The sequence below is a fragment of the Ailuropoda melanoleuca genome, chromosome 1 (assembly GCF_002007445.2).
Source record: "Ailuropoda melanoleuca isolate Jingjing chromosome 1, ASM200744v2, whole genome shotgun sequence".
In the NCBI taxonomy this organism is placed as follows: domain Eukaryota; kingdom Metazoa; phylum Chordata; class Mammalia; order Carnivora; family Ursidae; genus Ailuropoda; species Ailuropoda melanoleuca.
Genome location: NC_048218.1, coordinates 65952579 through 65979279, shown reverse-complemented (window position 1 = coordinate 65979279; position 26701 = coordinate 65952579). Strand labels below are relative to the sequence as shown.

Below are 26701 nucleotides of genomic sequence, written 5' to 3'. Positions count from 1 at the left end.
GGTGGAGGTGACATTGAAGGAGCAGGAGCAAACCAGAATATGGTGGGCAGAATAATTTCTGAACTCCACAAGGTACATCTCTTAGCCTCTTTTCTTCCCTGAGGGCTTCTTAGAGAAATATGAGCAGAAGAGGGGAGCTCAAAGTATCAGGAGGACGGCTGACTCCTTTGGCTTCCCTGCTCCTTAAGAAAAGCTTTGTACGCCATCACAGGAGGCTTCCTCTGGCCCCACATCCACCACCATCCTTGCTGGACTGTAGACCAGCCCAGAGAAATATGCCTCAGAAAAGAGCTGTGGCAGGTGCCTGTAGGGGAAAGGGGCAGGCATGGAATTTCCTAAATGCAGCTAAGGTAAAGGGGAGTAAAGACACACTCTCCATTTCCACCTGCTTTTAAACTGGAAGTTCAAGCGTCACTAAAAATAGATGATACACAGGACAGGAGTCCACAAGGAAAATAACCATCCTCCAGATTGTTCTCCCTTTTTTAGTAATCAATCTAATTTGAAAGACATAACAACTTCCACCCCCTTTATTTCTGAAGAGAGAGGCAAACAGGTGATTTATTTGTACTAAAATTAAACTCCCTCTGTGTATAGCTTCTTGATGGTATTCATATATTGAATCTGACTCACACTTTTGATGTGGAAAGGTTTTATTAACATAACTACTTATCCCAGCCCACTGCCACTGGGATTCATGGCTCTTGCCCAAAGTACATTTTGGCTATTTCTATGTTACCTTAAATTCTGGCACAGATTAATGTCTCATGACAAGCACATTCACAGATTCTATGAGAAATTCCCAGCTGCCCCTGGGTAACAATAATGAAGCAAAATTGAAAGTAAGAAGCAGCCTTGGCTACACGAGCGAAGACCCCCAGATTGCAGAGTCTAGAGACCCGGGATCTTATCACAGCACCGTGATCCAGCCACTTGCGTCCTCAGGGTCTCAGGCTCCTCATCTGTAGAATGAGATTGCTGGCCTCACACAGTTCTCAGTTCTCTTCCAACTCTGACTTCCTGTGATTGTAAAAGACAGTTAAAAATATCTCCAGGGAAAGAAATCTCACAATATTATTTAGTCATGAGAAGATTGAACTAATGATATCTAATATCTCTGGGTTCTAAAGTCTGTTATTCTATTATATACAATGGTTTTTTAATGTGCAAAGATTAGTAAAAAAAATTTTTTTAAACAAACAAAACAGAAGACTCCTTTTTTATTGCCCATTTTAAAAGAACCGAAGTTAAAGAGCCTAAAATAAAACCTCCAGCTATTCTGTGCTCACACACAGAGAAAGTGGGTGGATGAGATCAAAGCTATACAACATCTGGGGTGGCAAAGACTTGTGGTAACTGGGACTGTCTGCTGACTGAAACAAGACACGACAGTTATGAGACACTATACCACAGTCCTAATCCATGTTACTGCTAGACCTTTTGCCATAGAAGGAGCCCAAGATCCCAACATATTGATGACATTATATGGGAAAAAAAATCCATTCTCTCTTGACAAAGACACAGTGAAGTGGCGGACCCTGGAGCATCAGACCAGCATCTCGAGATACTTAAGAACTTGGGTGGGCCAACCAAGGGATCAGCAGATGCCCAGTTTGGATGTTACTATATAAAAACTGCTATCCAAGTTGAAGTCGCCCTAGTTAACAGGCCATAGATTAGTTCAGGTAACAATGGAGGTACAAAGGGGGTACAATATAGGGACAGAAAGGTAAGATTCATCACCAAATACTCCACTGAATCTGGCTATGGCAGGGAAGAGAGATGGGTGAGAGGTGAGGTCAGGTGATCAAACATCAGAAAGGTTTTGTCAGGCCTCAAGTTTAAGCAGAGACTGTCATTTAACACAGTCAGAAGTAAACTAAGCCCTCAAGGTCTGGGAATAGATTTTGAGTGCTGGTATGCAGAAGATGCTCAACTGTACGTGTTGACCACATGGAAACTTACAAAGAAACTACTGCTCCATTGTTTACTGAACAATATTTCCCATTCATGATGGCTCAGACTGCCAGGTCAGCTGCAAGAGAGGGAAATGGGAATAAGGGGTAACTTTCTAAGCTTTAAGATACCTGGACCGGTTCATGTCCCCTGGAAAGAGGATCCCACTTTATCAACCACCCTGGGTACCACTGACGGAAAGGAGCTGTGTTATCTGGATGGGCTGGGGATCTACCAGAGACTCAATGTCCTCATAGTCTAAGTTGGGTGGGACTCTTGGAAAAGGGGTATTCATCTATTTGAAGAAATACCCCTTAGCAGCACCCCTTGCCCAGCTGTCTTAGGGTCTTAGAAAAACTAAAAGATTTCAGGTTGCCGGAAGTAGTTGGACACCAACGGCCCTCCACAGAGTCACTGAAATGAATGAGCAGTTAAAGGCTCTGGGTGTCTAATTCCTGAGCACTTGGATCAGGCAGATGTGATGAACCCCAAGAATAACCACCAGTTAAGCCTGTTTTCAGAGAGAGTGTGCCCTTACGAGGAGAACTAGCATTAGATAAAGTAATGATTGTTTTCAGTTGAATCTTTTGAGAAATTACATTTAATTTGAAACTAGGTATTGCATTCCTTTAAATTCCATTTCTTATGACATATCCACCTTCCAAAAGAGAGGACAGTTAACCAACACACCTGGATTCTATTAGAGATACTTTATTTGGAGAAGCATATCAGAATACAGTCTGAGTCAGTGGGTTTTATATCTGGAAAATTTCTGGGCCTCTCATAGTCATCCATGCCTGTGTCAAGGATTTAGCCAGCCACTTATTCAATACAATCAAACTCAATCTCATACCAATTACTTGGCGGCACCTCCAAATTTTAATACATGGAAACAGACCCGCACATATATGGTCACTTGGTTTATGACAAAGATGACACTACAGTGCTGTGGGGAAAGGATGGTCTTTTCAACAAATGACTCTAAGCCAACTGGATAGCAAAACAGGAAGAAAAAAAAACAAGAGAATCTTTCCCTCACCACATAGGAAAAGCATTTTCAAGTACATTACTGATCTAAATGTAAAAAGTAAAACAGTAAAGCTTTTTTCAGTATGAAATTTAGAGTAGACACAGCTTTCTTAAACAGGACACAAAAACCACTAACCATAAAAGAAAATATTTTATAGACCAGACATTAAAATTATTAATGTATATTCATCAAAATACACCATGAAGAGCATGAAGAGGCAAACCATAGACTAGAAGGATATATTCACAATACACTTATCAAAGGATTCATATCCAGAATATATAAAGAACTACAACTCAATAAGAAAAATTCAGATAATTCAATAGCAAAGATAAGGCAAAACATCCAAAGATTCACTTTACAAAAGACAGCATCCAAATGATCAATAAACATATGAAAATATTCTTGACTTCATTCACCATCCAGGAACTACAAATACAACAAAACAAAACCCATCCATAATGTGGCACCACCACATACCTACCAGAAAAGCTAAAATAGAAAAGACAAATAATACCAACTGTTAGCAAAGATGTGGAACAACTAGAAGCATCCTCCCTGCTAGTGGAGAGGTAAATTGTTACAACTACTTTGGAAAACTATTTGGCAGGATTTAACTAAAGCTAAACATACTCATACCCTATAGCCTGGTAATTACTCTCTTAAATATATACTCCACAATACTGGGGGCATGTATTCATCCACAGACCTACACAAAAGTATTCATAACAGCTCCAAACTGGAAAAAACTCAAATACTCAAGTACCTTATACAGTAAAATGGATAGAATAAATTGCAGTATATATATATATATATATATATATATATATATAAAATAAATTGCAGTATACATATATGCAGTATATATATATATATATATACAGTAAACTATCATACAGCAATGAAAGTGACAGGTAATTGCTACACTCAGCATGGATTAATCTCACACATGTAACGTTGGACAAAAGAAGAGAGACACGAAATAGTATATACTCGAAGATTCCATTTATGTAAAGTTTCAAAACAGGCAAACTAATCTTAAGGTACTGGAAGTCACCCTGGAGATTTGCCTTGAAGGGAGGGACTGGTAAAATGGAAGGGGACATGGGGGGCCCAATGACCTGGAGTAAGGTTCTGTTTCTTGATCTATATGCTAGTTAATGCAAGCGTGTTCGCTAGGTAAAAATTACTGAGTTTAGGATTTGTGTACTTTTCTGGATGTATGTTTTACTTCAGTTAAAAGTTTACAATATGAAAACATAAATGCAAATTAAATTTAAGACAAAAAGTCTACGTGGGGAAAAGAATCCATGAAAACTGACTTAAAATCCAAACCCATTAAATGACAGTGAAATTGATACTTTCTTATTGTTGATTTTTCTGTTCTAAAATGAAAACTGGCTTTTTTATTTAAGATCTATGCTCCACTTTCAAAAGGAATTGGAAGCCACAGTCTTATTTATTGAACAAATACACATTTGAGGCCTTTTTTAGTCTTCATTAGAAGCTTTTAGGACATCAGAATTGTTAAATTTTGCTTGATTTACTTTTGCTTTTTTCCCATGTTAATATATGGGTTTTTAAAATGCAATTTTTCTTGGCTAACACCCTCTAATAAAAATTAACAACCCTAATATTTACATAGCCAGCAAGCAAATTCAGCTGAGCCGAACACAGTCTACCCAATCAGAGTGTTCAGAAGGCTTCAGCCAGTGGCTATCGTCAGGTCTAACAGGCTCATGCTCACTGGAAAGGGAAGATTGGGAGCAATTATCTCAGTAATCCAAGCCAAGAAACACAGCCATGCTATTCGGGTGGGGGTGGCGGGGTGGGACAGAGACCAAGCTTGCTCTAGTGAAACAAAACCTGGCAGGCTAGAAGGAGCTCATGGTTTCCTACCTAGAACATGTGTGCTGGCTTCCACCCCTTTTGGAGGAAAGCTTTTCCAGGAGATGTGATCATTCTCTTTAGCCCACCAAACTTAAATTTGTACAATGCCCGTGGTTTATAAAGTTTCCTAGATAGTAATATCATATGAGTCTCTTGCTCATCCTAAAAAGAAAAGAGGGGAAGTATTACTATCCCCTTTTTGCTCATGAAAGAACTGAGACTCAGACAGTGAAGGGACTCCTTACAGCCCCAGCAGTGGTAAGTCACACAGCAAAGACGAAGTACAATCAGGCACAGTGCTCTGTCTCCTATACCATGAGGTCTCCTGGCTCTCCTCCAAGCCTGCTTATGACAATGAGAACACAATCCAAAGACTTGAAAATAATTTGGCTACGGTTATTAGATATTGGGCAAGCTGGAAACTAGACCCAAGCCTACAGACAGTGTTCATACCTTCAGGATCATGCACTTGGAGGCACTGGGAAAACAAAGTGGGCTGGGCGGGAGCCAGGACTAGGGGCAATTAGCTGTCCAGTGTGACAATGGTTCGAATGCTTCAGTCTGACTCTGCTACAGAAAGGTCATCAGCAATGGTAGAAACGTGCCGTCTGGGCAGGCTTTTCTGCAGAATGGAGAACTGACATCTCTGGATTTGAAACATAGGAGATATAGTTCTGAAATCTACCCATGAATATGACAGGTTTGGGGTCTGCTAGAGATGGTATGTTGTGAACACCAAACAGTATAAAGAGCAGTGGCTTTAGAGTCCAGTAGATTTGGCTTTGAATCCCATTGTAACATCAAATAGAAGTTCCACCATTCTCCCGCTTGCTGGTACCTCTCCAGTTTGCAATGACATCTCAAATTTCCAGCTACTCCATCCAATGTTCTTTCAACCATCTGCAGTAAAGGGCCAGTTTGGTTTTTGTTTTTTCTTTCATTTTTTGATTCCAATCTGTCACAGACTGGTACTTTCATAAAATATGATAAAAATGAATTACTAGAGAAATGCAATTTTAAAAACAAAATATAAGTCCCTTTTTAAATAATTTTAGATTCAGACAAAATTACTCTGGAAAATTGCTATAAAAGTTTATCAGTGCTTCCTTTCACTTTCTCTACTTCTCCTTACCGACTGATAACAAACAGTTGGCAGAGCTGGGCCACGGACTGCACCTCAGGTAGTGCCTTCCTGGTACCTCCTTTCTCCAAGCTCCTGATGACATTAGTCACAAAACACAACTAAGAACTTATAATCTCTACTTTTCTTGTCAACTTAAACTCCCCAGCTAGATTGCATGTTCTCTGAGTGCCGAGGTCACTCCAGTATGCCTAGGGTCAGACAGATGGTTCACAGGGGCTCAAACCCTTGCTGATAATCCAAATATGAAACAGCCATATTAGTTACTCCTACATTTTTATTATTTAGACAACTTGATAGCACATTTGTGAAAACCTGCCCAATGAACACATTCTGTCCCTTTAGCATCCCCCCTACTTGCCTGTCCTCCATCTATTTGTCTGGGGGTCTTTTTCACCACCTGCTTTAACTCCATTTAACTGAGATGCACCAGATACCGTCACTGTTTCTCTTCCACTGAGGAACAACGCAGAATAAATCACAGAAAATCCCATTCATCAGGAAAGCTGGCACTGGCTCACCAGATAAACAGTCTAGGATATGGAGGGCTTCTATTAATTTATTTCCAGGGGACACTGTTATTCTCCCCTCTGTGTCTCTCTAACGCTGCGCCCATGATAGCTGCTCAATAAACATTTGTGTGAGCTGGCCAGAGAGTGCCGGCTGTATCTCAGCGGCTACAGGTCACATTTTCAATCCCACCACTCAGCAGGCAAAGGCAGAAAGGGGCAATGAGTGGGAGTGTTATAGGATGGAGCCTCAAGCTCACTTAGACCAGTGGTTTTCTATCCAGGCTGCACAGTGGAATCACCTGGGGGAACTTTAATACCCAGGTGTGCCTTTCAGACCCAGAGTTTTGTTTTTGTTTTTGTTTTGTTTTGTAATGTAATTGTTCTGGAGTGAAACCTGAGCATCAGCATTTTTCAGATGCCATAAGTAATTCCAGTGTGCAGCTAGGGTAAAAAAACACTGACTTTGAATGCCCTCATATCCATGCTGGTACTTAGCAGATGTTCCTTAAATTTTGTTGAGTGAGTAAATGGCTCAATCAATGGATCAATCCATTGATCAATCTAATCTGATCCAACTGGATTCAAATCCAATGATCTATCCAAATATCAGAATGAGTCTGCAGCAAATGTGGAGACACTTTGACTCCTGTCCCTTAGACTCTTCACCTCCAGTGTGCATCTCCTCCCAAGGTCCAGTCTGAAACTCCAGCCAGAAAGCACTCCTCTTCCATTCTCTTGCTGGTGGGAGGCAGGCTTGTTTCTGGATCACTGGTGCTAAGAAACCACGAACGTAGCTCATCCTCACCTTTTTCAAGCAGGAAACTCTCGAGCTTTCTCAAATACACACCCAGAAGGCCCCCACAAATACCACTGGCCTCAACTCATACAGGATGGGAACATGTTATCTCATCTATTTTGTGTTTATTTAATGGTTGCTCTTCGATTGTTTTTCTGGCAGTCCACGGGTCCAGGATGCTATCTCAGACAACAGACTTCCAGAGCACAGAAGCCCAAGAACACTTAGTACAAAGTGACTGGTTTGTAAAAAGTCTAGTAAATGGATGTTGCTGTTGCACTGCTCTAGAAGGAGAGGATGGAAGGGAGTGGGGGCAGGGTGTGAAGTGCACAGGAAGAAGAGGAAGCAATGTGATGTGCCGGCCTGGAAGGGGACATGAGATGCTGGCTGCCCACTGTAGGCAGGCACAGGCAACACACTCGATGAGGCACTGTCCACCACCCCATCCCAAGGGGCAGGGAAGAGCTAGCCAAACTCCAAGTTCTCTGCCGGGAATGTGTGCCTGGGGCTGCCCTAGCTTCTGACCCCTGGCTGCTCCCTCACCTGCTGCCACTACTGATGCTATTTTTAGCTGAACAGTGGCCTCTCCCCAGCCTCCTCTTCTCCAGCTTATTTCCATGACCCCAGAGGAGCCACTGAACTTTCATCCTCCCTCTGGACCCTAAACCTTCCACTCCCCCCTCAAGGCTTACACTGAGTCAATTCAGAATGCTACATGGGGATGTTTGGAAAGAGATGAACATAGGGTAGCCGGGAAGTCAATTGTGAAATCCAACACTTATTTTTTTAAACTAGGGAAAAATAAAGAGGAAATACATTAGCTCCAGGGAGAGCACTCCTTCTAGCCCCAAAAAGCAGGTACTTCCTGAGTTCCTCCTTCTCTACAGGCCTACATATTGATGGCATCTCATCACTAGCACTGACAGGCATTTTCTGGTATATTTCTGTCTTCTCATTAAAAGGGGAAAAGAAAATTTGCACTAATATGGGCACCCTTGCTTCCTGACACTCTGTTAGATTCTATTCATGGTTTTTCTCATATAAATCTTACGATCCATGAGCTAAGTTAAGCGACCCGCCCACGGTCACACAACTTGCAATTAACAGAGCTGGGATTCAAACCTAGTATTTTGTGACTTCAAAGCTTACCTTGCACTCCTGTCACCAGAAAGAGTGATCTATCCCCAACCCCATAGACCATGAGCTTCCCAAGGCAGGATTCATGAAGCCCCATTACACTGGTATCTCTCTGGGCTCTATAAATCATGTGGATCGACTGAATCACCAGCTTCCAGAAAAGAAAGAGGAAACATAGTCGCCATCCCATGCTAATGGAATATGAAGAACTATGTGCCTTCTTTTCCTCCCTCCATTTCTTAGGTGGGTGGAGAAAAAGAGGAAGGCATCCAGCCAAGAGTGGTCAATTATAGACCATCCCAGAGTCAGTAATAACATTTCCCAGTCCGAGAAGCACCTCTCAACTGTAGGGATTCTGAGAAAATGATTCATTCACTCATTATCCAATGGATATTTACTGAACACCTACTATATGCCAAGAAGTGTACTAGGTGTTGGGGATAGTGAACAAAGTATTCAGCTTCCGTCCTCATAAAGCTAGTAGCTATAGGGGAAACACTGCTGGGGTTCAGAGACATTTGTGGGGTAGTGGCATCTCCTGACACACTACCTCAAATTTAGAGCTCAGGCAGTTTTGTGGGAGGAGGAGAAGGAGAAGTAAAGGAAACCAAACATGTTGCTATGCAACCAGGATGATATATTCTTAGCCAGAGCAGGCAGAGAAGCAGCATGGCACAGGGAGTGGGTGGGGGGAGGAGAGATGGGGGAGGGGGAGGCCCAGGAGTACTGAATGAGAGGCAAAGCGGTGCACAGCGAGCACCACTGCTGCACACACAGGCTTCTCCCCTGGAGCAGCTCACAACTGGGCACTGCACAGAATCACGCTCACCAGAGGTAGCCAGAATATTGCAGGGACAGCCCCAGGAACCTCAGAGAGAGGGCCTCCTGCCCAGCTGCAAAAACCCTTGTCTTGGGCCTGAAGTTAACCTACCAGTATTAAATCCAGGTCTGTACCGAATACAAAGGACAGCATAAAGTCCCGCATGCTTCCTGCCAGGGGGAACACACGTCCAGCAGGGGAGTAAGACGTACAGGCATACACAAAGCATCAACAAGTATTTATGAAGCCCTCCTCCATGTTCCTTCTGTGAGGTGCAGGACGCCGTGGGGCGACAAAGACCTCACACTGGTGGGTCAGGGCATGCAGAGGATAGCATGGTGCTGACAGACACCTGCGGGGACTCAGGCCTGAGTGTTAGACCTGGCTCGGCTGCCCATGGGCTCTGCACAGCCTGCAGCAAGGCTCTCTGGGCCTCAGTCTCTGGATCTCTAAAATGAGCAGTTCCGATATGGCTGAGTCCCTGATACTATAAATGCAAAAGGACTGCAGAGACAGCAGAATTGAGTATCAAATGGAATGCTCAGGAAGCGCTGTATGGAAGAGGGAGGGATTGAGGATGCAGTGGGGGAGGGAGTCTAATTTTGATTGAGGGCCTCTCGTGCACCCTTACCTGACCATAAAGATTCATTTCCCCATTTTCAGACTTGAAGAAGCCCAGCCTCAAGGAGGTTAAGTAACTTATTCACCCCCCCACAGCTAGAAATAACAGATGTAGGATTCAAACACAGACCCACCTGGCTCCATGGCCTGTGCACTTTGCTTTGGATTGCACTGCTTCTCCAAGATGGTAAGGCTTACAGCAGAATGGTGCAGGAGAAGGACTGCAGGAAGCAACAAGGGCAAAGACACTGGCGGGCTGAAAAACGGCCAGGATTAACAAGGGGTGGTTCCTGGCGATGAGGACAGGGCTGTGAGTGTGAGGAGGGTTTGGTGAGCAGAAAGAAGGAGAACCTGGCAGTTCCTAGCCCACAACCTGCATTGCGCTAAATGCTATGGAAAAGAAAACAGTATATTAAACAGTCCGTGCCCTGAATTAATTTGCAACCAGGGCGATAAAACGTGAAAATTAACAATTAGTGAAATATTACAAAAATTGCCAAAGTAGGCATACAAAAATAAATCATAGCACAGTTTAAGTGGGGGAAGTGCTGCTTCTGATCTGGCTGGGCACTGGGGCTTCTGCGCAGGAAGGGGACTGGAGGTAGGCTTTAAAGGATTCAGGGGGAGGATGGGTGGGGAGAGGGGAAACAGGTGAGGGCCTGTGGGGCAGGAAAAATCTCATCCATAGGAGAAAAGGCAGGAAAGGCACTTCACTTAGAAGAAAGAGCTGGTGGGAAACACTATCGACCAGTTGGGCTAGGTGAGACAACAGGGAGTGAAGGGTCCAATCCTTCACCAGAAGGCTATGAGAAACTACAGCCATGCTTGGGCCGAGGAAAGAAATGGCCAAAAAGGAGTTTAAGAAAAGGAAGACAGCAGTGCTCAGAGAACCAGGGAAGGGACTGATAGGCATGGGATGTACAAGGGTCCCAACTAGGCAGTGGCACTGAGGATGGCAAGGATGGACTAATCTCCCGGGTATTTTAAGGATGAACAGAAAAGTTCCAGTGACTGGGGACCAGGAGAAGGGGGAATCAAAATTAACCTAACTTCAAACCAAGAGAATGAGAATCCCATATTCAGAACTAGAGAAGCCCAGCAAAAAAATAAAACGGGGGGGGGGGGGGGGGCGGGTGATGATGAAGTTGATCAGCTTCCTATTAGACATTCTGTCTAAGGTTTCTCTAGGATGTTCAAGTGCAAAAATCATGAATCACAAACTCTGGAAAAGGAAACCTGAGACCGGGGGAGGGCAGGAGGGGTCACCCATCACCCTGGGTGAGACAGCCCTCCACTGCTCCTTAAGCCCCCCAGGAAAGGCAAGTCAGCTGCTCTGTGGGTTAGGAACTGTATGTCCTACTAAGAGAAGTCACAAGGAGACTGGAAACAATCCCTGAACCAACATTTAATTATTCCCATCAATAGAGCCAGAGAAGCTCTCAAACAGGGTCAGGCCCAAAAGAATCTAGTATACTTCCCTCTCTAAGCAGGACTTCTCTCTGTCTCTAGTGAGGGATCGCCAGCCTTGCCAGGGACAGAAAATCACAGGGGACCTCACTCAGCCCCTTGGTATAGAGACATGGGATAAGACTTTGAAGTCAGAAAGACCTGGGCATGAATGGCAGCTGTTCCACCTGAGTGTGCATGGACAGATTGCTCAACCCATCTGAAAAGTGAGGAGGACAAGTGTCTTAGTGTCAGGCACCTGGCATAGTGTAGGGCATACAGGTGGCATCAGTTCACATGTTAGTTCCCTTCACCCCTACCTGAGAGCAGGCCTTTGCATTCCCATTCAGTTCTCAGTGATACAGTTTTTCCATTGGTATCTACTCAGAAGGCCTAGTTATATGCTCTGGGGCAGCACAAAAAATGTCAGTTTCCCCTTCTACCAGCCAAATACTGATCACGTTTCCCCCAAAGCTGGGTTTGGGGCACCACAAACTGAATTCCATCCTCATGATAAAGTCTGACAGATAATACAGTAAAGAGGGCTATAACTACTCTTCTGTAAATGCAGCCCAGGGCTCCCAAAATATCAACTCCATCTGATTGTCAACAGCAGTTGAAATTCTACCATTAGAGGTCTACTTCTTCAGTTTAACATGCTTCTTTTAAATGTCAAACTCGCCCATGAGGAAAGCCCATGGAGCTGTTACCAGTCAATCATAAGTTATACAATGAACATTAATGGATCAGCTGCCTAGGCTAGCAAGAGTTTTGGTGCTTTGGAGAGGAGGAGGGGGTCATTTTGGAGCTGAGATCACAGATCCTCTTTCGGGAGGTTGAAGTGAGTCAGAAACCAGTGGGCAAAGGGTCCTGAAAAAGCAAGCTCACAGCTTCACCGGGGAGCTGAATGAGAGGAACCTGCTGGCTGGACTTACCAGGTGACAGTGTGGGACCCTGGGGTGTAACATGAGAGTGAGCAAGGCGGTACCTCCCTGCACTTCCCTGTACCAGAAGGGCATTGCAAAGCACCATAGCAAAGCCATCTCCACTGCCCATAGAACCAAAATAAAAGGGATCAAGGTGCACCAGGAGAGACTGAGGTGGGAGCCAGGAAGCACTTCCAGATAACGCGGAAACTCTCAGTTCTGCTTTCCTCTCCCCCCTCCCACTCTCCCAACATTGTTCCTTCAAAGTTGACCCATGATCTCCTAACATCCAAACCCCAAGGTTCTACCTCCTTCCTCAGTAGATTAAAAGCCAATGCCTACACCCTCCTTGAAACCCCTGTGGAGGGAAGCCCAGGCACCCTAGTGTGACCACTCTCATTTGCCTTCTAACTGTGACCCAGACTCTGCCTTGCTCCTCTGTGCACTTACCCCCTTGTCCCTAATAAGGCAGAGGGACCACTGTCCAGCAGTTCTCAGCAAAGCGGGAAGGACTGGTTCCAAAGAGTCTCTACCACACAGGGCCTCGCACCTGGCCAGGACATAGTAGGTTACAGACATAATAGAGGCAGTCAATGCATTAAAATGCTGGCCAAAGTACTGGCTCAAGAGGATGATACCATAGGAAGCCGGCACTCGGCGGGGTTTCTGAGGAAGATCCACTTACTCAACATTGACACCTGGACTTTGACACACAAACATCCATACAGCCTATTTTCTCCAAAGAACAACTGAAAAGGAGTGCTGTCAGTCTTAGGGCCCTCTGCCTCCTCACTACTCTGGTCCTCCTGTGTCCAAAGAGGCATTTTCACAGAGGACTGCATCACCACCGGAAAAGGACCCATGGATAGAACCCGAGAGGAGAGAGCTTCTCTGCCACACAGGGACTCTCCTCCTCGGGGCCAGCTTCTCCAGCCCCTCCTGCTACAGGCCGTCTAGCATCCTCCCTGACCCTGCCCTTGCCCAAGATGTACCAGCTGTCTTTGCAATGAACTCGTTCTGCCACCCTACATCTGTATTGTAGGCACCATGATACAGACCTAGGTGAACAAAATCAAAGAAAACCACCGTCCTAAACTTTGGGCCCCCTCACCCTGTTGTCTTCCCTTTCCTTCCAGCAGAGATGCCATGGCAGAGATGCCATGCTCTCCCCCAACAAATGGGGAGCTATCTAGGGACCAATGCCATGATGAAGAGCCACACATCGGTCCTTGACTCTTTCTCCCTTTGTATCCACCACTTCCCTACAGCACCCAGCAGTGAACACCCAGTGTTCACTCTGCCTATGCGGGCCCCTCCCCAGCCCCGTTCATGCTGGTGATGCATAGAACCAAGAGGCCCCAGGAGCATCACAGAAGGGGAAGATGTGACTACATGGGGAAAGGTGGAAGGAGAGATGGCAGACAGGGAAGAACTGGAGGAATTCTCTGTGACCTCCGCAGGTTCTGATATATGCTGTCTTAGCCACCCTTCTCATCTTTGGCCCTGGCCCTGATCATTGAGCTATTCCCTTTCATCTGCTCCTCCACCTCTCCCCACTGAGCATGAAACGCTGAGATTCATCAGATATTCTGAGCACCCGAACCCATGCAAGAAAGTTGCCACGGCAACGGAACACTCCCCTTTGGTATAAATACTCATGGGTGATACCCCTGAGGAGTAGAGCACAGACACCTCCCCCTCCTCTTTTAGTCAGATCTGACAGACTTCAAAGTTAGGGGAGCCATGACTGGTTTTGACAGAGGCGGGGGTGGAGTAAGGGGGTCCCTCCAGACCACCTAAGTCACCGTCTAGCGGACAACCCAGCAAGGAGTGAGGACTTTGCAATTGATTGAATGTTCATTTCCCACTGGGCCCAGAGGTGGGCATGGAGGCAGAGAGAAGACTGGAAAGGTACAAGCGACATGAACTGTGGGAGGGGACTTCTGGAACCACAGCACCAGGGCACAACACCCAGGACAGGCCCTGTGAACCCTGCGATGCCAGCCTGCTGGGGCCACTAAGAGATGTCTGGGAACTTATGCTCTAGTTAGGACTGCTCTGAATTCCCTTCTTTTCTTTCTTTCTTTTTTTTTTTCTTCTTTTTTTCCACATCTTAACATTTATGCCTCTTTCAGGTGGCTAATTGTTGGCCTAAGGTCTGAGGGTACATCCATGCATACACACCCCAGAGAAACCCAGGAAAGGGGTTTGTTTCCACAAGGTGGCATTCAGGCCACAACAGGGCAGATCACAAGTAGGGCCTGTGTCAGGCAATCCTCACTCTGAAAGCAGACACAGGTGGATTGGGACAGAAATAGTGCAGGACAAGAGGCACAGACTGTGCAGGCTACTTTTCCTGAACCAGAATCAGCTGAGAGCCCACACCAGGGCCAGCAGAAGAGGGCTCGCCACATGGAAGGACACATGTTTGCTGATGTTTTAATACCTTCCTTCATATACTCAGATGGGGGCTTGGTGATCCCTGTCCCCAGTGCCCACAGTCCACAGCCCAGGCAGAGGGGCAGGGAACAAGGAGCACAGAACAGGATCCAGAAAGATGATCTGCTGCCCAAACTATCATGACCCACTCTGACTTTAGTCATAAACTCTGCTAAACACTGTTCCCAAGGGTCACTGATAGCCATAGCCAACACTCTTTAGGGCCAAGAGGAAAAGGAAGAAAAAGCAAATGGCCTTGCTCAGACCACCCAGCTTGGCAGTGCCATTCTCCTCAGGCAGAGGTCACTGAGGGGCTGGCCATGGGCAGGGCTTGGCTCAGTGTCCTCTGTTGGGGTTAAAGGCCAGGCTGGTTGGGAGCTGGCTGGGAGCTGTCAGAAGCATGTTTAGGAATCACCAGGGTATCCCTGCATTTACGGTGACAGGGGCTGAGCCATCCAAGTCTGAGGGAGCCCAAGGGCTTGTCTTCTTTGGGGGGGGTCCCATTCCTGGATGAGTGCCATATGGCTCTCATGCCATGCACACCACCTCTCCCAGCAATAAGTAGGCTTGTCTGGGGAGGGAAGGGAAGGACGGCCTCAGTGCAGCCAGCAGTGGAGGGTCCTCACTCGGTGAGCTCCACAGAGTTGGCAGGAAACATGCCAAAGCAGCTATCTGGCCCATAGCCATGCCACCAGCCCTCATGGACTACTTCAATGGCAGTGATGAGGTTCTTGGGGTGGAAGGAGATCTCGGTATCCTCGACTGCCTGGTAGGGCCCAGGCACAGAGCCTTTTCCCACTCAACTCCGGGTAGTGGGTCACGTGCTCAGAGCCAGCATCTCACTGCTTGCAGCATCAGGGCCTTCTCATAGACAGTCTCCTGCTCTGGGGCCTCCTCTCCCATCTGCACCAGACACACAAGAGTGCTGGGTGCTGGCTCCTAGCGGAGATCTGCCCTGGGCCTTGAGAAGGCTTGGGGCAGCGCTCAGCTGAGGTGGGTCTCTGCTTGGGTGGGCTGCTTCTGCAGGAAGGGACCCCTCAGTTTGCCTGGCTAGGGCTGGAGACAGATGTGATGGACATGGCCCTCTCCTTCTGCTTGAAGATCTCCTATGTGTGTGTTGGCTGCTGACAAGCAGACTCAAGCTCCTCTGTGTTCCTTGAAACCACTTCCTTCTGCTCACACTTCCTCTGGGGTCCAGCCTCACTGCCCTGCTCCTCCCAATAGCACTACTCCGGGTGGGAGGCCTCTCGCAGCTGCTGCTCCCGGTGCTCCTTCTCCGGCGGCTGCCACTCCTCCTCTCCCCACCGCTTCTCCTCCAGCCTGCGGTTCTCCTCCTCCTTCTCTGCTTTGGCCCAGAAGCGGTCTCTGCCAACCCTTTTGATCTCAGATATGGCATTGGTCTTCTGGTACACAGAGCCCACTGGGACCTAGGGGCCCATGTCCTAGAAACAGCTGCTCTCCCTGTGGAAGGCACTGTTGGCACCAGAGGCCCTGACCACCTTCTGCATGAGGCACTCAGGCTCTGTGTGTTTCTTGGTCCTTGCGTTGACAGTCACACAGACCCCCTTCAGAAAGCTGGCCATAATGATGACATGCTTGGTGCACGCTCCCTTCTGCACATAGTTTACACCCTCACCTGTCCAGTTGATGAGGACAAACTTGGGCAGGCCAGACTTGGGATTCTTCACCCTGCAGAAAGTGTACATCAGCTTCCCACTGTTGAGCTCCTCCACCATCTCCTCCAGGCACTCTCCCCAGTGCCGGCCACATGGATGTCATTGCTGTTACCCTCATGGGTAAAGAGGACCCAGTCAGTCGGGAACTTATCAGTGACCACTCCCTTGTTGGCCTCCTGCAGCACCAGTTCATTCTGGCTCAGGTTTGCAGCCATGACCAGCCCCATGGTCCCTGCGTCACCACCACCCTGACCTCTCTCATTTTCCAGACTTCTTCCCAGACCCATAAAAACACAAATTACACAAGAGACAATGCGAGGATCAAGCATCCATGTCCCAGTGCTGTTCAGGGAAGACTGTGCCTTCCATCCCTGCCCTAAGCAGACACCATTCCATTCAGACGTCCATCTGCCACGCCCTGCATCCAACCCACACCCAGAGCATCATTTTTAGCTCATTCCCTTCCCTAGATCCCAGTCCTCGCATCTACAAAAAGTAGTGGAGGGGGGCTTTCCTCTCCTCCTTCCAACATCCAATATTTCCAGAAAAGAAAAGAAAAAACAAAATGAAATTTTATGTGTGAGGACTCCTTGGAGAAAGACTTCTAAGAAGTAGTCGGTACCAGCAGTCCTACTGCCAGAAGATGGGGGTCCCCAGAAGGATCCCCAATAGTCCCAGTTTTCATTCTTTGAGGGAGGGATGGAACAACAATCCAGAACAAGTATCTTACATTCATTTCCCCTTTTCATCCACATCCTCACCATTGCTTCCCACAAAAATCCATTGTACCTAGCCTGAACTACCCACACATTAGCAGCCACACCCCAACATCACTCAGTCCATTATCACTACCCATCTCACACTCACTCGGCCTGAAGGACCATTGGCTTCAGCCTTCCCAAAGCCTTCCCCAGCCACAAAACCCAAAAGACTGCTCCCCCAACTCTTGAAGACCTATCTGCACCAATTACGTGACAGGTCATACTCATTTATTTTTTGGAGGCCCCACATAGCATTTAAAACAGTGTTTGCACACAGCAGGCACTTAAGTGAAGATTTGTTTTAGGGTGGATTTCTAAAAATCATTCATTGTTCAATAAAACCTGGTGACTTAAGTCTCCAGGTGTCCAAGACATCCCTCCAGAAGGAGAATGGAACCCCTACATCCCCTGCTGCATTTGCCAACACAGCTCTCCTCCTCCCCCTCTAAACACCGCATTCCTGCCCAGACCTGAAATATCCTTTCCGATTCCAGTTACCCAAACTGTCACAGCTGCCCCAGGCCATGAGCCTTTTCCCCTATTCAGGATGGCTCAGGACCCCACTCCCCAAACTCTGACATCACTAAACCATCTCCTGAATTTCCTGTGGAGCACATACAAGGTGTGATATTAAAGCAGCATCACCAGCTTTATAACAAACACTTTGGGACATGTACATCCATGGCCATCTTTTGTCAGGTCATACCTTGCACCAGCAGTCTGTGTCCTGGGTTAGGATTCTAGGACCTCTTAGCAGCCTTGAACCTCTACCCAGAATTTCTGAACATGCAACAACCACTAGGTTTCCTGGCTGGAAACTGGTATTGTCTCTCCCTATGAGGAAACTCTAAAGACCAATGAGTTCCTACCCTCCTCCTAAAGGTTAAGCAACATAAGGGCCACCCCATTTGTCCTCCCAGGCTTCCTGACAGTGGGCCTTGAATCATGGTAAGAGGGTGGGCTTTGCTACCAGGCAAGCCGGGGTTCAAATCCTTGGACAATTTGGTAATGGGCCCAATTTAGTCAGCATCTACTGAGTGCCTACTCTTGTTCCAAGGGGTCAGGGGCTCTTATAGTATGGTGCTCAGACCAGCAGCAACAGCAGCACCTGGGAACTTGTTAGAAATGAAAATTCATGGGCCAACCCCAGACCTGCTAAATCAGAAACTCTGAGAGTGGGGTCAGCAACTTGTGTTTTAACAAACTTTCCAACTGATTCTTATACACACTCGAATTTGAGGACCACTGATCTAGACCCTGGGGATACACAAAAATGAAAAACCTACAATCTAGACCAGCAGTTCTTGTCCCTAGCTGCACATTAAAATTATCTAGGGAGCTTTTAAAATATTACCAAAGCCTAGTCCTATCCCAGACCAATTCCCTTAGAATCTCTAGGAGTGGACAAATAATCATAATGCAATGTGCGGAGTGCAAAGATTGAACAAGTGTGCAATGAGAAGAGAGAAGGCAGTGAGGAGATCAGAGGAAGTGGCTTCACTATATGTGCCTCTGTTTTCTCATCTGTAAAATGGGGATCACAATGTCCATCTTACATGAGATGATGTATATAAATGCCTGGTATACAGTAGATGCCCAGTCTGCATCAGTTCTCTCCCCTCCCCATACGAGGCCCCTTGCTGACTCTGAGCTCAGCAATTAGACAGATGCATTTAGAATGTCCCCTCTATCAGTTCATCATCGAGGACCCCAGCCACGAAGGAAAAACCTGCTGGCTGTTCACAGCTTTGGGCAAGAGCTCTCTCTAGCAGCCATCTTGATGTCCCCAGGGTTTTCAGTCCGTGTTCTGAAAAACAGCCTGAGTCCTTGGGAACCAGACTGTCCCCAGAGGGCCGCTCATAGCCCAGACCCCAGCTCTAACATCCTCAACTCTTTTCAAAGAACAGCTCTTTAAAACAACTTTACAAAGGCCATTTGAATTACACAAGGAACACATTGTCCTATTCCCACTCTTTTCAAGCTCTTTTTGCCTGTGGTTCCAGGCAGGTCCACTGGCTCAGGGTGAGCTCTCTCCACACCAGGCGGTGCTTCCTGATGCAGATAGTCTCATTATTCAGTCTCCCTCCCCAGCAACATCTGAATTCAGGCTTATCAGGGACTTGGCAATAGCCCCAAATTAGTCCACCCTCCCTCCCCACAAGGCACAGGAGTGGGTGTGCAGTCACAGAGAGTGTCCTGGGTCTCCTAAATGCTGCAGACACACAAGCAACCCACAACCCTCCCGAACTGAACAGAGAAATGGGGGGCTTCCTCGTAGCTGCCTCCTTGGGCTCTATGCTTATCCCAGCAGATGCTGAAAACATTTTTGGTCTCCTCTTGAGAATCTTCTCTGTCATTTTAAAATAAACAATAGGCAAATTGTGTCATTACTTTGTAGGCAAACCTTGCTTTTTGTTTTTGGGGTTTTTTTTTTTAATACTAAAACCATAATCACTCAGCTTGCCCAGAATTTGATTCTCTCTTTCCGTAGATTTCCCCAAATGAAGCTGGGCTCTTTCCAAAAATCAAATTAACATTCAAAGGACAAGGTTTTGTCACCATTAAGGATAATTCAGAAAAGAAGAAAAAAAGAAATCTGTGGCACCACACCGAAAAACAGTTCCCAGAATGCAGAGCCCACATTGTTTGATCATAGGTGGTATCCCTGGCCTGAGTCCCCTAAGGGGGCCTGCTTTGAAGGAAGGCCCACTTCAGGTGGGAGTGGGCAGGGAAGCGGTCAGTATGTCATCATCTCTAAGTGGCTTCAGAAAGCAAACTCCAGGGAAGCCTGGGTGGCTCAGTCAGTTAAGTGTCTGCCTTAGGCTTGGGTCATGATCTCAGGGTCCTGGGATCAAGCCCCGCATCACATCAGGCTCCTTGCTCAGCGGGGAGTCTGCTTCTCCCTCTCCCTCTGCCTGCCGCTCCCCCTGTTGTGCTTTCTCTGTGTCTGTGTCAAATGAATAAAATCTTTTTTAAAAAAAGAAAGAAAGGAAGAAAGAAAGAAAGCAAACTCCCACACCAAATAAGGGAATGGCAGAGGGCACACAGAGAGAAGAAGGGACAAGACTTCAGAGAAAAGGGTTCAGACACCCCAAAAGTAGGAACCAGGACTATTCTCCAAAGAGGTGGTGGGCTGCCAGGGGAGAAACAGTGTCTTCAGAGGCCAAGGCCTGGCCTAGTTTCCTGCCCCTGACCCACAGAACCTCCACAGAAGAATCTGGAACATGAGACAGGAAGAAAAATCCCTGCAGAAACAGTCACGAAGGAACAGGAAAAATAAAGGTGCCACTAAGCTTTTCTCCAGTTCCCTGAGCAGTAACACTAGGGCCTGATTCCTTCCCAGACACTGCCAAGTCACCCTCTCCTGGCCCCATCACCCCTCCTCATCCTTCCCCAAGTCCTGCCACGTGCAAAATAAGACCTCTGCCCAGGCTGGCCTGCGGAGAATGAGGTATTTTCTCCTTGGCTCTGCATTTTCATTCAGCCTTAAAAAGCTCAGGCTGGGCAAGAAGCCCACAAGTGTGTCGTGCTACACCTCAGTGCTCACCTCCCCAGTGCTGGCAGCTCTCTTCCCCTCTGGCTTTCTCCTCCTCACACCAGTACTGTCACTGGCTCAGGGCCAGACCCTGGACCCCGGAAGCACTGATGGAGCTGCCCTCACAACTGTTAGGAAAACATAGCCCAAACCAGAACATGATCAGTTTGCCAGGCTGGGACTCCAAAGGAGCAGAGGGAGGCAGGCAGGACAGGGCAACAGCTGTGTCATTCAGCAGCACTTAGTCATCTGCACTAATGGTGGAAAGAGATACTGGATAATCAAAATGATGGATAATCAATGACCCAGAATAATGAACATTATTGTTAGGAGACACCATGATTTTTCACAGCAGAGTTGTGAAGGATCTATTTGTTCAAAAATGAATCTACCTTTCCTGAACACAAAGACTAGGAATGATAGAAAACAGCCACATGAAAAGAGAAAGTCAGTTCAGGATTTAAAAGTGACCACATAATACATATACAGAAATAACTGCACTGGGTGTTATACGCAACTAATGAATCATGGAACTTTACATCAAAAACCAGGGATGTACTGTATGGTGACTAACATATAATAAAAATATATATTATTATAATAAAAAAAGAAAGAACTGAGAGTTAGCTGTATGAGGAAGAAACATTGGAAGTTAAAGCTGAGAAGAACCGAAGACATCTAGTGCCCCATTTTACAGATGAGAAAACTAAGGCCCAGAGAAGTGAGATGATATCTCAGATCACGTAGCCATTTCGTAAAAGAGCGAGAACTAGACCTGGATGGTCTAAGCGGAGCACTGTTCACTTAGCCACAATGGTCCAAAGGTGTCACCTTGAAAAGAACCATCATCCTGAACCCCTGATGCTGACCAGTGTGTCTCCTAGACCCTCAGACCTCTTGGCACTGGCTGTTTCTGTAGTCACCATATTTCCCTACACATAAGTCACCCTTATGTGCTACTGACTACCCCAGGCTGAGTACCAAAATGATTCATAAATCACCGCCCAATCGTTTGAAGTCACAACATGGTCATTGATGGCAGTGCTTCACATGATTCAACTCAGTAGCTAGTACCAATTCCTTCAAGTTCAAGTATAATAATCATCTTGGTATTTGGGTGACCCTTTTGATTTTTCCTAAAATTCTTTGACCTTGAATCTAATATGATGTTCACCAAACCCTCGGAGTTAAAGGTGAAGGAGGGATTGAAATACCTATTTCATAGACTCCCCTATTGAACTTACCCATAAGTTAACAGCTGGCAAGAGGGGTAGAGAGACTATAACAGAAGCCTCCTGACTTCCAGACCCAATCTCTTTCCTGAGCAAGTTGAGAGAAGTAGGAAGCTAAAATTCACAAGAAGTAGGAGCGCCTGGGTGACTCAGGGGTTAAGAATCTGACTCTTGATTTCAGCTCAGGTCATTATCTCAGGGGTCTTGAGATCCAGCCCCACGTTGGGCTCCATGCTGGGCATGGAGCTTACTCAAGATCCCACCCCTCCTTCTCCACCCCTCGACCTGCTTGTGGCATGCTCGCTCTCAAACAAACAAATAAATAATTAAAAATAAAATAAAATTCACAACAAGTTTCAGAGGCAAGTGCCATAAGGACATTGATAACCTGCAGACAAACAGAAGATACAGGGGTCTGGGGAAACGACTCGGTGTCATACTTCAGCAATACCTCCTTTTTCTTTCTTTTCTTTCCTATTAAAGTATAACTTGAACACAGTAAAGTGTACAAATCATAAGGGAAGAGCTGGGTAAATCTTTGCATATGTATGCGCTGACATAACTACCATACAGATGGTGATTTAGAGCATTTACAACTACCCAAAATTTCCCTCATGCCCCCTTCCAATCAAGAATAATCTTTATCTGACCTCTACCCCACACACCAGGTTTCACTCGTTCCTGAACTTCATATAAATGAATGAGTGTCATATATATACTTTTATATTTGGCTTGTTTGCTTGACATTCTGTTTCTAAGATTCCTCCATGCTGTTAGTATGCCAATAGTATGCTCTTTCCCATTGCTATATAACACTCTGTTGCAACAATACAACAATGTATTTATCCATTCTACTGCTTACAGAAACATTCTGGTCGTTCCCAGTTTGAGGTTGTTATGAATAAAGATGATACGAACGTTCTTGTACATATTTTAATGAAGATAAACCCTCATATCTGTTGAGTATATCCAGGTGCAGAACTGTAGGGTTATGGGGGTATACGTAATAGATACCACCTAAATTTTTCAAAGTGACTGCACCAAAATACACTCCACCAGCAAAGAGAGTTCCAGGAGCTCCACATCCTCACCAACACTTGCTATTATTGGTAAAGACTCTTCTTTAAAGTTTCACTGGGAAACAAGGTACCCCAGGTAGATTTCCAGACAACTGACGTAAGTCTTCAAGTAGCTTTAGGAAAAAAAAAAATCTAACATGGGGCTCCTGCGTGGCTCAGTTGTTGAGTGTCTGCCTTCGGCTCAGGTCATGATCCCAGCGTTCTGGGATCGAGCCCCACATCGGGCTCCCTGCTCGGCAGGAAGCCTGCTTCTCCCTCTCCCACTCCACCTGCTTGTGTTCCCTCTCTTGCTGCCTCTCTCTTAATAAATAAATAATATCTTTTAAAAAATTCTAACAATTTTACTTATTTAACAGAGTAAACAACTTAACCTTTGCCAGATCATACTGAGATGTGCAGAGAACTATCTGCCCCTCTATTAAATATCTAGGGATTTCACTGTCTCCTCCTTCCTGGGTAGATACCACTAATGTATCAGCAAGCCATAGCACCTCCCTTTAATCTCTGTTCTAGGAAATATTCAAGACGGCCCAATGAGGAACTTTAATTTACACACAATCATAAGTCAATAAGTTCTGGTTTCAACGTGCATGGGCTTCTTTGCTGCTACAAGGCTATTTCTGTCTTCTGAATGGTGAAGGTTGCCCCATAAATAAATGAGTTATTACTCATTTCATTTGTTTTTATGTAGCTTGGCAAATGTTACTCAAACAATCAACATACTTATAAAGCACATATTTTAGGTTACTGAGCTAGACATTCTGGAAGTCACAAAACAAAACACAAAACAAAAAACAAAACAAGCCTTTCTTAAGGGGGCAGGGCCCTGGGGTAAATCACATGGAATGTTGTCACCTGCCTTCTTCTCTCACTTCCAGCCAACCTCTTTCATAGATAAAATGAGGTTAAAACAAACATCAGTCGTGGCTTGGTCCTTGCTTTTGGGGAAAGCAAGCCTTAAGGGAATGAAAATGGAAGAGGGAGATAGTCCTGCATATAGGGCCATAGCAATAAGAGTAAATGGGTGACTGAAGGTGATGACAATATTGTCTACTTTTCTCTTGGGATTAGGTCAATCTCTACCTTATCCCTTCCTTCCCTGACCTCTGCCCACCACCACCTTCCTTCTCTCCAGCTACTTCCTCTTGATGCCATTGCCCAAGTGACTGAAGAGGAACATGCTATCCAGTCCACACTTTACCACCAAGTGCAGAGCCCAAGACAAGACATATTCTCCAACCTTACAAAATACACCAAACTTAAAAAACATACCTATGGTGATGACTAAATATAAGAAGGTGTCACTGCGGACTGGCACATGCAGGCAAAAAGTGGGTGAGTCTCAAACTGCTCCTTAAAGCAGGTAAGACTTAAGGCAGAACAGTAGAGCACTGGTAGAGAGTGCTTTGCCCCCTAGTAGAGCAAGGACAAGACTAAGAAGGGACCTTTAGAGTCTGTAAACAGGACAAGCCTACCTAAGTGGCTTTCCACACCACTATGCTGCTGGGACATGATTCAGCTGCTGCTCCTGAGTATGGCCTGACTCTCTCATTAAAACAAAAGCTATCTGAGCACAGCGACTAAGAATTTTAGGGACTTGCTTAGAAACACTCTCACATAAGCAGACAGATGAGGCTATGCACAATTTAGCTCATCGGCATTCTACAGCCCTCAATTTCTCAATTCATAGTTTCTGGACTGGCTCTCTAGATGTCAAGAACAGTGACTGAGAACAACTCCGTGGCTTTTCTGGATTGAAAAGCTGATTCTGTCCCTGTGCAGTAACCGTGTTGACAGGCAGCTAGCATGGGGAGTGGGGGATGGGACAAGGAACAGGCGTAGGAAAGTCAGATCCATGAGGTGACTCTAGACCCAGAACTTTTTTGGGACCAGCTGAAGAAGGCAGAGACAGCATCTGAGTAGGGCCACAATATCAGAACCACCCACATGAAGACATAGTTCTTAGATCACAATGCTCCCCTCTGTCAAGCTTACTTGATACCTCTCCAGGTATCTTTTGGGGGCTGAAATCAAGATTTCTCAGGAATCGAAATTCTTATTCCATCCTGAGGGACCACTGACTTCTTGTCACTTGGTTTAAATTTTCATTTGGTTTTCCTTATACTGTCAAGTCATAAGGAATACCTTTCTTCTAGCTGGACCAAAAGTAAAACTACCACTATTAAATGGGTAAAACAGGATTGGGTGAGACTGGAAGCTTCTGTCCTCATTAATGTTTGATAACTAAATAACCTTTGTAGGAAACACATCTTTTTCAGAGACAAACATCTTTTAAGATACAAAAAGTAACTAGTAGAGCGGGGCGCCTGGGTGGCGCAGTCGTTAAGCGTCTGCCTTTGGCTCAGGGCGTGATCCCAGAGCTCTGGGATTGAGCCCCACGTCAGGCTCCTCTGCTGAAAGCCTGCTTCTTCCTCTCCCACTCCCCCTGCTTGCGTTCCCTCTCTCCCTGGCTGTCTCTCTCTCTGTCAAATAAATAAATAAAATCTTTAAAAAAAAAGTAACTAGTAGAAAGAAGGTCAAGGAGTAGCCACCAGTTAAACAAATATAACATTAATTGAAAGCATGTATTTCTCAACATTCCAGTCTTCTGGTTTTCTCTGTTCATGAACTGATCTTATCCCACTGATAAGTCTGACTACAGGTAAAATGAACAACTTGAGAAAAGTCAGAGCGAGACACATCAGTGCTTCTTGAGGGCAGGGAGTTGGCCTTATTCGTTGCTGTCTTCCTAGCACTTACCATAGACCTGCACACACACAGAAAGACTTATACTAAATACTAATGGAGGTAATACATGAATGGAGGAAATAATTGAGTAATTTAAAACATCATATACATCAAAGGCATAAATTCTTTTTTTTTAATGATTTTTTATTATATTATGTTAGTCACCTTACAGTACATCCCCGGATTCCGATGTAAAGTTCGATGCTTCATTAGTTGCGTTTAACACCCAGTGCACCACAAAGGCATAAATTCTTTAAGCTTTTTTTAAAATTCTAGTTAATATACAGTGCAATATTAGTTTCAGGTGTACAGTGTAGTGATTCAGCACTTATATACATCACATAGTACTCATCACAGCAGGTGCGCGCCTTAATCCCCGTCACCTATTTCACGCAGCCCCCTACCCACCTTCCCCCTGGTAACCATCAGTTTGTTCTCTATAGTGAAGAGACCATTTCTTGATTTGTCCTCCCCCTTTACCCTTTGCTTGTTTTGTTTCTCAAATTCCACATAAGTGAGATCATATGGTATTTGTCTTTCTCTGACTTATTTCACTTTGCATAATACTTTCTAGCCCCAATCATGTCATTGCAAATGGTAAGATTTTCATTCTTTTTGATGGCTAAGTAATAGTTCATTGTGTGTGTGTATGTATATGTGTATGTACATATATATATATACACACATACATATATATATACCACATTTTCTTAATCTATTCATCAGTTGATGAACACTTGGACTGTTTCCATAATTTGGCTATTGTTGATACTGCTGCTGTAAACATCAGTGTGCATGCACCCCTTTGAATCTGTATTTTTTTATTTTTTGGGTAAATACTTAGTAGTGCAATTGCTGGATCATGGGATAGTGCTATTTTTAACTTTTTTGTAGAAACTCCATACTGTTTTCCAGAGTGCCTGCACCAGTTTGCATTCCCACCAACAGTGCATGAG

General features: G+C 45.5%; 1 protein-coding gene and 1 pseudogene across 19 annotated transcripts in view; both read right to left on the bottom strand.

Moving 5' to 3' along the window:
* The window catches only part of KALRN (kalirin RhoGEF kinase), a 641300-nt gene that overhangs the window by 523127 nt on the left and 91472 nt on the right, over positions 1-26701 (bottom strand). The gene's annotated exons all lie outside the window — the stretch shown is intronic.
* Positions 11031-21132, bottom strand: LOC117802040 (annotated as a pseudogene).